Raw genomic sequence first — 6000 nt, 5'->3', positions numbered from 1 at the left:
AGAGGACTGAAGGACGGTTATATAACCCTGCAGTTCCACCGTCTGGATTTAAGAATAAAACACCAAAGACAAAGGAATACAAACAACAGCAGACGAAGTGGTCCACTCGGGGCTGTTCCTTAGAGAGAATACACTGACTATACAGTATCTAATTACTGTTCTCGTATATGAGTAGAAGATAATGATGGGAAAGCAAGATAGTTCCCGCCCCCCCACACCTCCCGCCCACCAAACTCTCCAGCCGAAGCCGACAAGAAAAAGTGAGAAGGACCACCATCTAGCATGGAAGTACTGTCATGAAACACATAGAAAATACTGGAAGATGAAATTATTCTACACTGTCGTAATCTGTAAGGGAAAAGTTACATTAACTTCAAACTACAGTGTTGTTGCTGCATTCACCATGATCTGAGAGGAAAACATCTTTCAGTTTTTCGTAATATTGAGCCATGAATGTGTTAAACTGGGGATTCATAGTAAAATACTTATTTAAGCGACTTCTAAATATGATTACTGTACTATTGTGTACCACGTTTGTAGGCAGTTAAAGATTGTTTTTACATCATTTGACGGGAAACGTTTGCCAATAATTTTTTATCCGTTACCTCTGAGATAATCAGAACGGTCTACTGTGAAGTACTTATCGACTACCATATTATCATGTCCTTTAAAAATTTAGAATTCTTGAATCCCCTCGCATCCTGCATTTTGATAAGTCAGGCAGCTTCATTTCTTCCAAACGCCCTTGTATGGTTTGTTTTCCAGTCTAGGTAACATTTCGGTTCCTCTTCACCGCACTCTTTCTTGCTTCCCTTTATCTCTCATGCAGAATGGTGACTACTCCAGATGCGGAACTACTAAGGAATTGTACAAGATATGATTTGATGCGCACTGCCTATAAATCCAGTTAATTTGTTAGTTTTCTTTATTGCGTTGGTTCACTGACGGCATGGTTTGAGAGTAAATATTATTATTCCTGAAACATTTGCATGGTGTACACAACCAAGTTGAGTTCTGTTCATCGAGTGACTAAAGTTTTCCTTTTTTACTTCCAGTGTTTAGAACTGCAGTTGTCAATATTAAAATCCATTTCCCACGTTTAAGCCCAAGTGAACAGTTTATCAAGATCCTTTTGAATCATCAGTCTTTGTTCAGGGGTATCTGCTCTGTTACCAATTTTCGTATCATAAGCGATTTTGGATATTTTACGACACAAATCATCATCAGTGTCATAAATATAAATTAGGAATAACACAGGAACCGAAAGTGGAACTCCATTTGTAACGTTCTTTCAGCCTGACTCCCTCTCGTTAATAGCATTTTTTTTTTTTTTACTGTCTGCTTTTGATCCACCTTAGAACACTGCCTCTGATACCTTAAACTTTCATTTTCTCAACAAGCCTCTTATAGGGATCTTTATCGAACGCCTTATTGAAATCGTGACTGCTTACATCGACTGATTTAGTTTCAGCATACATATCACTAATGTAATTTAAAAAGTCAAGGAAATTTATAAAACATCAGCGATTCTCCCTAAATCCATGCTGTGAGCTTTTAACAAAATTGTTTTGTTGAATATGCTGAGCTAATTTATCCCTAATTATGGTTCGAACAACTTGTATAAAAGTGATGTTAAATTAATTGGACAGCAGTTTCCGAGTTGTATTTATTACCTATTTTTTAATACTAGTATTACATTTGCTGGTTTCCGGTCATGTGGTAGGCTGCAGTGCTACACCTGAGTGATAAGTTGAATAGTTGTGCTGAAGGTTTCGATTTTTCTAGTTTTCAGTTCCTTTAAAATTCTTGGAGATATTCTGTCCGGCCCGGTGAATTGTTGATCTGAAGTTTATTGACTGCAAGTAATATATTTTTCTCATTGACTATGATGTCATAAATTAAGCCAGCTTCATCTACGTATATAACTGAAGACGAAGGGATCGAGCATGGATATTCTACTGAAAATACCGATACAAAGAGAACATTAACAGTTTTATCCGTCCCGGTTTCGTCATTTGAATATTTTCCATTGCCAGAACTAACGGGTCGATTGTTGGTGCTAAAATTTCTTGTCGGTGTCAAGACGTTACCGGACAGTATAGGTTAACCTCAGTGTTAGTTTTATTATTATGAACTGAAAATACACACCTCTACGTAGGGTAATCCATATATAACGCTCCTCTTTCACTCCCTCAGACGAATTCTTGTGCGATGGGGGGTCGGATCAGTCAGCGGAGTTAGTCATTCCCTACTCCCACTACTACATCCACGCCCACACCAGCTGCCTGAGCCACGCCACAACATATATGGTACTTCAAGGTGAGTTTGTAGTTCAGCCCTATTTACGGACTGCCCTTTATATTAGTCTCAGTATCTGATGACAGTTTCGCTCAACTTAAGATAGATTTTTGGACCTGGAGGTGATAGTAAAGACGGAGATTGTTACACAGGTACATAGACCACACAGTCCATATGGTCCTTTAGAGGTGAGGCCTAAAGCGAACTGAATAATATGCATCAGTACCCGTAACTGCAGAGAGAGAGAGAGAGAGAGAGAGAGAGAGAGGGAGAGAGAGAGATGCTGTGGTGTAAACAAAGGTGGTTTCGGCGTGATTCGGCAGTTCGGCGATTCACCATGACTTTCTTTGGCGGGATGGAGGGAAGGAGGGCGGGGCTGGTCTTTATCGCTTTCCCTGTCACACAACTTTAAGGTTAATGTCAAGTGTTAGTACCGATGTTTATCTGTTTATTTATTTAGTTATTTACAACTTCCCTAATAAAGCTCACCGCCATTCTGTATTCTTTGCATTTGTTGAGGTATTTTTCATGTTTTATGATGATGATGATGATGATGATGATGATGATGTGTTAACTTTGCTCTGCATCATTATTACCGCCCATCCCGCCCACTCCTTTCAACCCACCCTGCCCTTTTTCTACCCCCATCCTCCCTCGCGAACTTCTAATAGGAATCTGTACCCACTGCCAACGCTGCCCATCACAGGAGGCTCATCTTCACAGGGTGTGCCTCACCGTCTTAGCCCATCCCACCAACTTATTTTTGGCCATTCCACATCATCATCATCATAGTCATCATCATCATCATGATCATCATCATCATCATCATCATCTCAAAAACTTGATGTGTCGGAATGTGTGAAGTTTGTACGAATGTTTGGGCGTATGCTTACATAGATGGTGTCATCTAGATGTAGATGTGTGTGTGTGTGTGTGTGTGTGTGTGTGTGTGTGTGTGTGTGTGTGTGTGTGTGTGTGTGTGTGTGTGTGTGTGTGTGTGTGTGTGTGTTTACAGGCGTATGTGTGTACTGTGTATGTACGCGAGTGTGCATTACCGTTGCCTGTGCCGCTCTGTTTACTAAAGAAAGTTAACAGTTAAAAGAACAGCATTACTCATTATATAGAATCACTGTCTTTAATTTCTTTACGATATCGCCTTCATTGATTTATTATTATATTCTTACTACTGACAGACGGATTTATGCATGCATCTCTGTCTGTCTGTCTCTGTTTCTGTCTCTGTCTGTCTGTCTGTCTGTCTGTCTCTCTCTCTCTCTCATTTTCCATTCCCTCTTCCTCCTCTACCTTTCCCCTTTTTATTACTCACTCTTCCTCCCTTCCCTGTGACAGACTCAGATGAATAAAATCGTCTGGCGTCGAGTGGAATGAAATAGTACAGATGAAGCGACCAGGAGAGATATAAAAAAACTACACTTATTTAATGTTAATGCAAGAAAATAATAATGCTGAGACTACGGTATTTTGGTCAGTTGTAAAAATGGAATGATCAGACGAGAGAGAGAGAGGGAGAGAGAGAGAGAGAGAGAGAGAGAGAGAGAGAGAGAGAGAGAGTCCGGGTGAAGACAATGATAACTTGTAGATATATTTTCTGTACTTAGCGGCTGATCAATACAGCTTTCTCTAAAGAACTTTCTCCCTCCTTCCTTCCCTCCCTTCTCCTCCACTCTCTCTCTCTCTCTCTCTCTCTCTCTCTCTCTCTCTCTCTCTCTCTCTCTCTCCGCACCCATTCTTCTTGTAATTTTTTTCCTCATTCCCTCTCCCTTAGCATTTCCTCTTCCTCTTACACTCACTCCCCTTCTTCCCCCTCCATTACCATTCTTCTTTCTTCATCTCCTTCCCCCTCTCCTCTTTCTTCCCTATTCACAGTCTTTCTTTCCCCTTGTTTTTACACTCACCCACCTCCTCCCGTCTCCTTTTTGATTCTTCCAGCCTTTTTTTAATTCATGGTACAAACAACCAAAGACTGGAAGCCCGCAAAACTATTCCATGTAAGAAAAGATTAGTTAATAAATAAGAGAGCCAAATTCAAGACCCAATTATTTCAAGATGTCTGGACTCATTGCCTTTAAAAGACTGGGGGTCATTGGCAGAAGGAAATACAGACAGAGGAAGACAGTTCCATAGCTGATCTGTTGCCTACTTGAAGGACTTTTGCATTATAAAGTTGGACAGAAAATCGGTGAGAATTTGCTGCCAGACGGGTGCAACGCGCCCTCCGTAATGGAGGAGGAATGCAAGCATACAGTTCAGAATAGCAGTAACCATTGCTGTAGCGTTAGTAAAGAGATAAAGAAGCACCATTGCGACGAAGAGACAAAGGTTGAAGGGAGTCAGTAAGACGAGGAGGGCTGATGAGACTAAATGCCTTTGACTCCATCCTTTTGAGAAGGACTGTATGTGGGGAGCCCTCCCACATGCAGCTCTCCTTCCCTTCTCCCTTCCCTAGTTTTCCTTCCCTTCCCTTCCCTTCTCTCTCCCTGACTCATGCCCGCGTCTCTTTCCTTTTACTTTCGGCCTCCCATTTCCTTATTTTTTTTCTTTCCTTTCCTTTCCTTTCCTTTCCCCCTCCTCTCTTCTCTTTCTCTTTTTTTCTTCTTCCCCTTCCACCTCCTTCCCTCAGTCTTCCCTCTTTCCCTCCCCGCTCTCGTTTCACTCATTTTCTCCCTTCCCATTCTTCTCTTTTCCCCCCTTCCTTTCCTCTCTTTTCTCCCTTCATCTTCCTCTCTTTCCATCCTCTTCCTCGTCCTTTCATTCTCATTTTCTTACTCTCTCACTCTCTTTCCCTCCTCCTTCCCTCTCCTCTCACCTTCCCTTTCCCTTCTTTTTCTCTTATTTCTTTTCCTCTCCCCTCTTTCTTCCCTTCTTCATCTCCTAGCCCCCTCTCTACATATCCCTCTCTCTCCCTTTATTCTTCTCTGTTTTTCCCTTCTCCTTCCTCTTCCCCCTTCCGTTACTTCCCTTTCCTGGTCGCCTTCCCCTCTCTCCAACTCTCCCTTCCCCTTTATCTGTCCCCTCCCCAACCTTCTTTCTCGGCCTTCCCCTCCTCCTCTCCCTCCCCATCGTCTCTGCTAGGATTTTGAACTTAATGTCTGAGAGAGTTACTGTGGATCAGGGAAATATGGAAGGGGGATGTGGTGGATATTTGGTGTACAGAGTTTACTCACTTTAAATTTCCATCCTTTTGCAGCTCATTTCACTTAGTTCAGTGGCAGGAAAAGACAATATTGCGGCTGTACATACTTTCCGTAGCACTTCGTTTTGGCTTGAATCTCCCTCTAGTGTTAATCTTATTGTTATACCTCAGCATTTCAAGATGGATGAATGGATGACAGTTTTAGGCCAAGATAATGTGAACAGACTATTGAATGCTAGGAAGTTACTTTGAACCTGTAAAGTGTAGTGGAAAGTTAGATATACACAAAACGACGCCGAAATTGTGCTGTGAAATGTTGTATAAAACTGGGAATAACAGTGATTGTCTGGAAGGTGTACAGTGAAATAGAGTAATTATATTTGTGAGAGCTGTACGAGATCGCAGAAAAAAAAAAAAAACTTGAAACTATACGAGAATCAATATATTTCTGCAACTAAACCTCGGCCGTGGGAGTGACAGTGACTAAACGTGCTCGGCTGACAGTGGGGTGGAGAGGAGGGGCTTTGAGTTTGGGTATCGCATAATTT

Source organism: Coenobita brevimanus, chromosome 59 (genome assembly GCF_032717465.1).
Source record: "Coenobita brevimanus isolate Jiangsu-jjx chromosome 59, ASM3271746v2, whole genome shotgun sequence".
NCBI lineage: Eukaryota > Metazoa > Arthropoda > Malacostraca > Decapoda > Coenobitidae > Coenobita > Coenobita brevimanus.
The sequence above is the reverse complement of the archived record's forward strand: the minus strand, read 5'-3'. Positions refer to the sequence as shown.